We start from the raw sequence: 12701 nt of genomic DNA on the forward strand, positions 1-12701 counted from the left end.
AGCTCTACTTTAGGACTGAGACATGGTTACAGCTCTACTTTAGAACTGAGACATGGATACAGCTCTACTTTAGGACTGAGACATGGTTACAGCTCTACTTTAGGACTGAGACATGGATACAGCTCTACTTTAGGACTGGATACAGCTCTACTTTAGGACTGAGACTTGGATACAGCTCTACTTTAGGACTGGATACAGCTCTACTTTAGGACTGAGACATGGATACAGCTCTACTTTAGGACTGAGACATGGATACAGCTCTACTTTAGGACTGAGACATGGATACAGCTCTACTTTAGGACTGAGACATGGATACAGCTCTACTTTAGGACTGAGACATGGTTACAGCTCTACTTTAGGACTGGATACAGCTCTACTTTAGGACTGAGACATGGATACAGCTCTACTTTAGGACTGGATACAGCTCTACTTTAGGACTGAGACATGGATACAGCTCTACTTTAGGACTGAGACATGGATACAGCTCTACTTTAGGACTGGATACAGCCCTACTTTAGGACTGGATACAGCTCTACTTTAGGACTGAGACATGGATACAGCTCTACTTTAGGACTGGATACAGCTCTACTTTAGGACTGGATACAGCTCTACTTTAGGACTGGATACAGCTCTACTTTAGGACTGAGACATGGATACAGCTCTACTTTAGGACTGAGACATGGATACAGCTCTACTTTAGGACTGAGACATGGATACAGCTCTACTTTAGGACTGAGACATGGATACAGCTCTACTTTAGGACTGAGACATGGATACAGCTCTACTTTAGGACTGGATACAGCTCTACTTTAGGACTGGATACAGCTCTACTTTAGGACTGGATACAGCTCTACTTTAGGACTGGATACAGCTCTACTTTAGGACTGGATACAGCTCTACTTTAGGACTGAGACATGGATACAGCTCTACTTTAGGACTGAGACATGGATACAGCTCTACTTTAGGACTGAGACATGGATACAGCTCTACTTTAGGACTGGATACAGCTCTACTTTAGGACTGAGAGATGGATACAGCTCTACTTTAGGACTGAGACATGGATACAGCTCTACTTTAGGACTGAGACATGGTTACAGCTCTACTTTAGAACTGAGACATGGTTACAGCTCTACTTTAGGACTGAGACATGGATACAGCTCTACTTTAGGACTGGATACAGCTCTACTTTAGGACTGAGACTTGGATACAGCTCTACTTTAGGACTGGATACAGCTCTACTTTAGGACTGAGACATGGATACAGCTCTACTTTAGGACTGAGACATGGATACAGCTCTACTTTAGGACTGAGACATGGATACAGCTCTACTTTAGGACTGAGACATGGATACAGCTCTACTTTAGGACTGAGACATGGTTACAGCTCTACTTTAGGACTGGATACAGCTCTACTTTAGGACTGAGACATGGATACAGCTCTACTTTAGGACTGGATACAGCTCTACTTTAGGACTGAGACATGGATACAGCTCTACTTTAGGACAGACATGGATACAGCTCTACTTTAGGACTGGATACAGCCCTACTTTAGGACTGGATACAGCTCTACTTTAGGACTGAGACATGGATACAGCTCTACTTTAGGACTGGATACAGCTCTACTTTAGGACTGAGACATGGATACAGCTCTACTTTAGGACTGGATACAGCTCTACTTTAGGACTGAGACATGGATACAGCCCTACTTTAGGACTGGATACAGCTCTACTTTAGGACTGAGACTTGGATACAGCTCTACTTTAGGACTGGTACAGCTCTACTTTAGGACTGGATACAGCTCTACTTTAGGACTGGATACAGCTCTACTTTAGGACTGAGACATGGATACAGCTCTACTTTAGGACTGAGGCATGGATACAGCTCTACTTTAGGACTGAGACATGGATACAGCTCTACTTTAGGACTGAGACATGGATACAGCTCTACTTTAGGACTGGATACAGCTCTACTTTAGGACTGGATACAGCTCTACTTTAGGACTGAGACATGGATACAGCTCTACTTTAGGACTGGATACAGCTCTACTTTAGGACTGGATACAGCTCTACTTTAGGACTGGATACAGCTCTACTTTAGGACTGAGACATGGATACAGCTCTACTTTAGGACTGAGACATGGATACAGCTCTACTTTAGGACTGGATACAGCTCTACTTTAGGACTGAGACATGGATACAGCTCTACTTTAGGACTGAGACATGGATACAGCTCTACTTTAGGACTGGATACAGCTCTACTTTAGGACTGGTTACAGCTCTACTTTAGGACTGAGACATGGTTACAGCTCTACTTTAGGACTGAGACATGGATACAGCTCTACTTTAGGACTGGATACAGCTCTACTTTAGGACTGAGACATGGATACAGCTCTACTTTAGGACTGGATACAGCTCTACTTTAGGACTGAGACTTGGATACAGCTCTACTTTAGGACTGAGACATGGATACAGCTCTACTTTAGGACTGAGACATGGTTACAGCTCTACTTTAGGACTGAGACATGGTTACAGCTCTACTTTAGGACTGGATACAGCTCTACTTTAGGACTGGATACAGCTCTACTTTAGGACTGAGACATGGATACAGCTCTACTTTAGGACTGAGACTTGGATACAGCTCTACTTTAGGACTGGATACAGCTCTACTTTAGGACTGAGACATGGTTACAGCTCTACTTTAGGACTGAGACTTGGATACAGCTCTACTTTAGGACTGAGACATGGATACAGCTCTACTTTAGGACTGAGACATGGATACAGCTCTACTTTAGGACTGGTTACAGCTCTACTTTAGGACTGGATACAGCTCTACTTTAGGACTGGATACAGCTCTACTTTAGGACTGAGACATGGATACAGCTCTACTTTAGGACTGAGACTTGGATACAGCTCTACTTTAGGACTGAGACATGGATACAGCTCTACTTTAGGACTGGTTACAGCTCTACTTTAGGACTGGATACAGCTCTACTTTAGGACTGGATACAGCTCTACTTTAGGACTGAGACATGGATACAGCTCTACTTTAGGACTGAGACATGGATACAGCTCTACTTTAGGACTGAGACATGGATACAGCTCTACTTTAGGACTGGATACAGCTCTACTTTAGGACTGGATACAGCTCTACTTTAGGACTGAGACATGGATACAGCCCTACTTTAGGACTGAGACTTGGATACAGCTCTACTTTAGGACTGAGACATGGATACAGCTCTACTTTAGGACTGGTTACAGCTCTAATTTAGGACTGGATACAGCTCTACTTTAGGACTGGATACAGCTCTACTTTAGGACTGAGACATGGTTACAGCTCTACTTTAGGACTGAGGCATGGATACAGCTCTACTTTAGGACTGAGACATGGATACAGCTCTACTTTAGGACTGGATACAGCTCTACTTTAGGACTGGTTACAGCTCTACTTTAGGACTGAGACATGGATACAGCTCTACTTTAGGACTGAGACATGGTTACAGCTCTACTTTAGGACTGGATACAGCTCTACTTTAGGACTGAGACATGGATACAGCTCTACTTTAGGACTGGATACAGCTCTACTTTAGGACTGGATACAGCTCTACTTTAGGACTGAGACATGGATACAGCTCTACTTTAGGACTGAGACATGGTTACAGCTCTACTTTAGGACTGAGACATGGATACAGCTCTACTTTAGGACTGAGACATGGATACAGCTCTACTTTAGGACTGAGACATGGATACAGCTCTACTTTAGGACTGAGACATGGATACAGCTCTACTTTAGGACTGAGACATGGATACAGCTCTACTTTAGGACTGGTTACAGCTCTACTTTAGGACTGAGACATGGATACAGCTCTACTTTAGGACTGGATACAGCTCTACTTTAGGACTGGATACAGCTCTACTTTAGGACTGGATACAGCTCTACTTTAGGACTGGATACAGCTCTACTTTAGGACTGGATACAGCTCTACTTTAGGACTGGATACAGCTCTACTTTAGGACTGGATACAGCTCTACTTTAGGACTGAGACATGGATACAGCTCTACTTTAGGACTGAGACATGGATACAGCTCTACTTTAGGACTGAGACATGGTTACAGCTCTACTTTAGGACTGAGACATGGATACAGCTCTACTTTAGGACTGGATACATCTCTACTTTAGGACTGAGACATCGATACAGCTCTAATTTAGGAATGAGACATGGTTACAGCTCTACTTTAGGACTGGATACAGCTCTACTTTAGGACTGGATACAGCTCTACTTTAGGACTGGATACAGCTCTACTTTAGGACTGAGACATGGATACAGCTCTACTTTAGGACTGGATACAGCTCTACTTTAGGACTGGATACAGCTCTACTTTAGGACTGAGACATGGATACAGCTCTACTTTAGGACTGGATACAGCTCTACTTTAGGACTGAGACATGGATACAGCTCTACTTTAGGACTGAGACATGGTTACAGCTCTACTTTAGGACTGAGACATGGTTACAGCTCTACTTTAGGACTGAGACATGGTTACAGCTCTACTTTAGGACTGGTTACAGCTCTACTTTAGGACTGAGACATGGATACAGCTCTACTTTAGGACTGGTTACAGCTCTACTTTAGGACTGAGACATGGATACAGCTCTACTTTAGGACTGAGACATGGATACAGCTCTACTTTAGGACTGGATACAGCTCTACTTTAGGACTGGATACAGCTCTACTTTAGGACTGGATACAGCTCTACTTTAGGACTGGATACAGCTCTACTTTAGGACTGGATACAGCTCTACTTTAGGACTGGATACAGCTCTACTTTAGGACTGGATACAGCTCTACTTTAGGACTGAGACATGGATACAGCTCTACTTTAGGACTGAGACATGGATACAGCTCTACTTTAGGACTGAGACATGGTTACAGCTCTACTTTAGGACTGAGACATGGATACAGCTCTACTTTAGGACTGGATACATCTCTACTTTAGGACTGAGACATCGATACAGCTCTAATTTAGGAATGAGACATGGTTACAGCTCTACTTTAGGACTGGATACAGCTCTACTTTAGGACTGGATACAGCTCTACTTTAGGACTGGATACAGCTCTACTTTAGGACTGAGACATGGATACAGCTCTACTTTAGGACTGGATACAGCTCTACTTTAGGACTGGATACAGCTCTACTTTAGGACTGAGACATGGATACAGCTCTACTTTAGGACTGGATACAGCTCTACTTTAGGACTGAGACATGGATACAGCTCTACTTTAGGACTGAGACATGGTTACAGCTCTACTTTAGGACTGAGACATGGTTACAGCTCTACTTTAGGACTGAGACATGGTTACAGCTCTACTTTAGGACTGGTTACAGCTCTACTTTAGGACTGAGACATGGATACAGCTCTACTTTAGGACTGGTTACAGCTCTACTTTAGGACTGAGACATGGATACAGCTCTACTTTAGGACTGGATACAGCTCTACTTTAGGACTGGATACAGCTCTACTTTAGGACTGGATACAGCTCTACTTTAGGACTGAGACATGGATACAGCTCTACTTTAGGACTGGATACAGCTCTACTTTAGGACTGGATACAGCTCTACTTTAGGACTGAGACATGGATACAGCTCTACTTTAGGACTGAGACATGGTTACAGCTCTACTTTAGGACTGAGACATGGTTACAGCTCTACTTTAGGACTGGATACAGCTCTACTTTAGGATTGAGACATGGATACAGCTCTACTTTAGGACTGAGACATGGATACAGCTCTACTTTAGGACTGGATACAGCTCTACTTTAGGACTGGATACAGCTCTACTTTAGGACTGGATACAGCTCTACTTTAGGACTGAGACATGGTTACAGCTCTACTTTAGGACTGGATACAGCTCTACTTTAGGACTGGATACAGCTCTACTTTAGGACTGAGACATGGTTACAGCTCTACTTTAGGACTGGATACAGCTCTACTTTAGGACTGAGACATGGATACAGCTCTACTTTAGGACTGAGACATGGATACAGCTCTACTTTAGGACTGGATACAGCTCTACTTTAGAACTGAGACATGGTTACAGCTCTACTTTAGGACTGAGACATGGTTACAGCTCTACTTTAGGACTGAGACTTGGATACAGCTCTACTTTAGGACTGGATACAGCTCTACTTTAGAACTGAGACATGGTTACAGCTCTACTTTAGGACTGAGACATGGATACAGCTCTACTTTAGGACTGAGACATGGATACAGCTCTACTTTAGGACTGGATACAGCTCTACTTTAGGACTGAGACATGGATACAGCTCTACTTTAGGACTGAGACATGGTTACAGCTCTACTTTAGGACTGAGACATGGATATAGCTCTACTTTAGGACTGAGACATGGATACAGCTCTACTTTAGGACTGGTTACAGCTCTACTTTAGGACTGAGACATGGATACAGCTCTACTTTAGGACTGGATACAGCTCTACTTTAGGACTGGATACAGCTCTACTTTAGGACTGGATACAGCTCTACTTTAGGACTGAGACATGGATACAGCTCTACTTTAGGACTGGATACAGCTCTACTTTAGGACTGGATACAGCTCTACTTTAGGACTGAGACATGGATACAGCTCTACTTTAGGACTGAGACATGGTTACAGCTCTACTTTAGGACTGAGACATGGTTACAGCTCTACTTTAGGACTGGATACAGCTCTACTTTAGGATTGAGACATGGATACAGCTCTACTTTAGGACTGAGACATGGATACAGCTCTACTTTAGGACTGGATACAGCTCTACTTTAGGACTGGATACAGCTCTACTTTAGGACTGGATACAGCTCTACTTTAGGACTGAGACATGGTTACAGCTCTACTTTAGGACTGGATACAGCTCTACTTTAGGACTGGATACAGCTCTACTTTAGGACTGAGACATGGTTACAGCTCTACTTTAGGACTGGATACAGCTCTACTTTAGGACTGAGACATGGATACAGCTCTACTTTAGGACTGAGACATGGATACAGCTCTACTTTAGGACTGGATACAGCTCTACTTTAGAACTGAGACATGGTTACAGCTCTACTTTAGGACTGAGACATGGTTACAGCTCTACTTTAGGACTGAGACTTGGATACAGCTCTACTTTAGGACTGGATACAGCTCTACTTTAGAACTGAGACATGGTTACAGCTCTACTTTAGGACTGAGACATGGATACAGCTCTACTTTAGGACTGAGACATGGATACAGCTCTACTTTAGGACTGGATACAGCTCTACTTTAGGACTGAGACATGGATACAGCTCTACTTTAGGACTGAGACATGGTTACAGCTCTACTTTAGGACTGAGACATGGATATAGCTCTACTTTAGGACTGAGACATGGATACAGCTCTACTTTAGGACTGGTTACAGCTCTACTTTAGGACTGGATACAGCTCTACTTTAGGACTGAGACATGGATACAGCTCTACTTTAGGACTGGATACAGCTCTACTTTAGGACTGGATACAGCTCTACTTTAGGACTGAGACATGGATACAGCTCTACTTTAGGACTGAGACATGGATACAGCTCTACTTTAGGACTGAGACATGGATACAGCTCTACTTTAGGACTGAGACATGGATACAGCTCTACTTTAGGACTGGATACAGCTCTACTTTAGGACTGGATACAGCTCTACTTTAGGACTGGATACAGCTCTACTTTAGGACTGAGACATGGATACAGCTCTACTTTAGGACTGAGACATGGATACAGCTCTACTTTAGGACTGAGACATGGATACAGCTCTACTTTAGGACTGAGACATGGTTACAGCTCTACTTTAGGACTGAGACATGGATACAGCTCTACTTTAGGACTGAGACATTGATACAGCTCTACTTTAGGACTGGTTACAGCTCTACTTTAGGACTGAGACATGGATACAGCTCTACTTTAGGACTGGTTACAGCTCTACTTTAGGACTGAGACATGGATACAGCTCTACTTTAGGACTGAGACATGGTTACAGCTCTACTTTAGGACTGGATACAGCTCTACTTTAGGACTGGTTACAGCTCTACTTTAGGACTGGATACAGCTCTACTTTAGGACTGGATACAGCTCTACTTTAGGACTGGATACAGCTCTACTTTAGGACTGGATACAGCTCTACTTTAGGACTGAGACATGGATACAGCTCTACTTTAGGACTGAGACATGGTTACAGCTCTACTTTAGGACTGGATACAGCTCTACTTTGGGACTGAGACATGGATACAGCTCTACTTTAGGACTGAGACATGGTTACAGCTCTACTTTAGGACTGAGACATGGTTACAGCTCTACTTTAGGACTGAGACATGGATACAGCTCTACTTTAGGACTGGATACATCTCTACTTTAGGACTGAGACATGGTTACAGCTCTACTTTAGGACTGGATACAGCTCTACTTTAGGACTGAGACATGGTTACAGCTCTACTTTAGGACTGGATACAGCTCTACTTTAGGACTGGTTACAGCTCTACTTTAGGACTGGATACAGCTCTACTTTAGGACTGGATACAGCTCTACTTTAGGACTGGATACAGCTCTACTTTAGGACTGGATACAGCTCTACTATAGGACTGAGACATGGATACAGCTCTACTTTAGGACTGGTTACAGCTCTACTTTAGGACTGGATACAGCTCTACTTTAGGACTGGAAACAGCTCTACTTTAGGACTGGAAACAGCTCTACTTTAGGACTGGATACAGCTCTACTTTAGGACTGGATACAGCTCTACTTTAGGACTGAGACATGGATACAGCTCTACTTTAGGACTGGATACAGCTCTACTTTAGGACTGGTTACAGCTCTACTTTAGGACTGGATACAGCTCTACTTTAGGACTGGATACAGCTCTACTTTAGGACTGGTTACAGCTCTACTTTAGGACTGGATACAGCTCTACTTTAGGACTGGATACAGCTCTACTTTAGGACTGGACACAGCTCTACTTTAGAACTGGTTACAGCTCTACTTTAGGACTGGATAAACCTTTTTAAGATTACGAGCGTTTTCAAGTGCAAAGTTGATAACTATGGTTTTAGTGATCAGCACAGAGATTTAGCAATGTTCCTCTGAAGGTTCTAACAGGAACTTAGACTTCAGATGCTTCTGGAAAACCGGTTAGTGTAATTAATCCAATCACTGATATTGATCAATGAGTTGAGGAGGTGATGTGGTGCTTGGTTTGAACTAAACCCTGCACAAGGCCTTACTGCAGCTCTTCAGGAGCAGGGAGACTTACTATTAGGGTACAGGAGCCCACACTAGTCAGGTAGAGGTAGTGATAGTGCAGTGCTTCCTAAACTGTGGGTCGAGGCACGGGTCCCAGAAAGCCGTGGGATTACAGTTGCTTGTGTATTGAAAAAAATGTGGGGATGGAAAAAATGGATGGAAAAACGTTTTGTTTAAACTTAAATGATAAAACCCAAATAGAAGTATGTAGAAAAGCTAATGGACCTATATATTTTTTAATAATAGCCTATAATCTTGGAGAATTTACAATAAACTAAATTAAAGCTAGACAATCAGGCCCCCATTGATGTTTTTATAATGTTACAGCACTAGAACACGGCACTAGAACACGGCGTTAGAACACGGCGTTAGAACACGGCGTTAGAACACGGCGTTAGAGCACTGCATTAGAACACTGCATTAGAACACTGCATTAGAGCACTGCATTAGAACACTGCATTAGAGCACTGCATTAGAACACTGCATTAGAACACTGCATTAGAGCACTGCATTAGAGCACTGCATTAGAACACTGCATTAGCCATGGCAATGTGTAGAATTGCAGAAGATTAGCATCTGACCGCTGCCAAGATGATATTTTTTGACTTATTCTTTGGTCTGTGTCTGTTTTTTCACCGCTCAACCCTTATGGTGGGTTTCGACTCAAAAGACTCCTCGGTTGGTGGGTCGCAACTCAAAAGACTCCTCAGTTGGTGGGTCACAACTCAAGACTCCTCAGCGGGTGGGTCACGAAGCATAAATGTTTGGCTCTCAGGCCACCTTTAAGAGGCGCATGGTCACCAGTGCAGTAGGCCTCCACTTTGAATCCAGGCCTTAAAGCAATGTAGTTATAGACTGAATCACTTTTCCAATGACCATTCATTCATTCTCTCCTCATGTCAGACGCTCCCTAGCTCTCCAGCTAAGGTGTAAAGGTCAAGGTTCAGCTAAAGGTGAAATGTGAGCCGCTCTGGGTTCACAGTAAAAGGCCAGCGACCCGACAAACACACAATCATGTACCCTTTTCACTGTACGTGGTGCGTTAAAGGCCAGTGCACCAACACACACACTCTCTCTCTCTCTCTCTCTCTCTTACCCTTTGCCAGTCCCCTCAGCAGCACCCCTACCCTTTACTACTGGGTACAAAAATATATTTAACCCTCCTACTCTCCTTGTGACCAGATAGTTAGATACTTTACAGAGAGATACATAGTTAGTTACAGACAGAGAGGGTGTTAATGGGTACAGACAGATACTTCATAGAGATACATAGTTAGACAGAGAGAGTGTAAATGGGCACAGACAGATACTTCATAGAGATACATAGTTAGTTACAGACAGAGAGCGTATTAATGGGTACATAGAGATACCTAGTTAGTTACAGACAGAGAGCGTATTAATGGGTACATAGAGATACCTAGTTAGTTACAGACAGAGAGCGTGTTAATGGGTACATAGAGATACCTAGTTAGTTACAGACAGAGAGCGTGTTAATGGGTACATAGAGATGTGGCCAGGACAATAAATTGCAATGTCCGTACTGTGAGACGCCTAAGACAGCGCTACAGGGAGACAGGACGGACAGCCGATCGTCCTCCTAGTGGCAGACCACGTGTAACAACACCTACACAGATCGGTACATCTGAACATCACACCTGCGGGACAGGTACAGGATGGCAACAACAACTGCCCGAGTTACACCAGGAACGCACAATCCCTCCATCAGTGCTCAGACTGTCCGCAATAGGCTGAGAGAGGCTGGACTGAGGGCTTGTAGGCCTGTTGTAGGGCAGGTCCTCACCAGACATCACCGGCAACAACATCACCTATGGGCACAAACCCAACGTTGCCGGACCAGACAGGACTGGCAAAAAGTGCTCTTCACTGACGAGTCGCGGGTTTGTCTCACCAGGGGGGATGGTCGGATTCGTGTTTATCGTCGAAGGAATGAGCGTTACACCGAGGCCTGTACTCTGGAGCAGGATCGAGGTGGAGGTGGAGGGTCCGTCAAGGTCTGGGGCGGTGTGTCACAGTATCATCAGACTGAGCTTGTTGTCATTGCAGGCAATCTCAACGCTGTGCGTTACAGGGAAGACATCCTCCTCCCTCATGTGGTACCCTTCCTGCAGGCTCATCCTGACATGACCCTCCAGCATGACAATGCCAACAGCCATACTGCTCGTTCTGTGCGTGATTTCCTGCAAGACAGGAATGTCAGTGTTCTGCCATGGCCAGCGAAGAACCAGGACCTCAATCCCATTGAGCACGTCTGGGACCTGTTGGATCGGAGGGTGAGGGCTAGGGCCATTCCCCCCAGAAATGTCCAGGAACTTGCAGGTACCTTGGTGGAAGAGTGGGGTAACATCTCACAGCAAGAACGGGCAAATCTGGTGCAGTACATGAGATGCACTGCAGTACTTAATGCAGCTGGTGGCCACACCAGATACTGACTGTTACTTTTGATTTTGACCCCCCCCCTTTTGTTCAGGGACACATTATTCCATTTCTGTTAGTCACATGTCTGTGGAACTTGTTCAGTTTATGTCTCAGTTGTTGAATCTTGTTATGTTCATACAAATATTTACACATGTTAAGTTTGTTGAAAATAAATGCAGTTGACAGTGAGGACGTTTCGTTTTATGCTGAGTTAAGATTTACGTAGTTAGTTACACACAGATACTTCATAGAGATACAGTACATTCAGAAAGTATTCAGACCCCTTGACTTTTTCCACATTTTGTTACTTTACAGCCTTATTCTAAAATGGATTCAATTGTTTTTCCTCATCAATCAACAAACAATACATCATAATGACATCACAATACCCCATAATGACAAAGCAAAAACAAGTTTAGAAATATTTGCAAATATATTAAAAATAAAATATATACCTTATTGACATAAGTATTCAGACCCTTTGTTATGAGACTCTAAATTGAGTTCAGGTGCATTCTGTTTACATTGAACATCCTTGAGATGATTCTACAACCTGATTGGACTCCACCTGTGGTAAATTCAATTGATTGGACATGATTTGGAAAGGCACACACCTGTCTATATAAGGTCCCACAGTTGACAGTGCATGTCAGAGCAAAAACCAAGCCGTGAGGTCGAAGAAATTGCCCGTAGAGCTCCGAGACAGGATTCTGTCGAGGCACAGATCTGGGGAAGGGTACCAAAATAAATTCTGCGGCATTGAAGGTCCCCAAGAACACAGTGGCCTCCATCATTCTTAAATGGAAGTAGCTTGGAATCACCAAAACTCTTCCTAGAGCTGGCCGCTTGGCTAAACAGAGCAATCATGGAGAAGGGCCTTGGTCAGGGAGGTGACCAAGAACCCGATGGTCACTCTGACAGAGCTCCAGAGTTCCTCTGTGGAGATGAGAGAACCTTCCAGAAGGACAACCAT

The sequence above is a fragment of the Salvelinus fontinalis genome, chromosome 11, assembly GCF_029448725.1.
Source record: "Salvelinus fontinalis isolate EN_2023a chromosome 11, ASM2944872v1, whole genome shotgun sequence".
In the NCBI taxonomy this organism is placed as follows: domain Eukaryota; kingdom Metazoa; phylum Chordata; class Actinopteri; order Salmoniformes; family Salmonidae; genus Salvelinus; species Salvelinus fontinalis.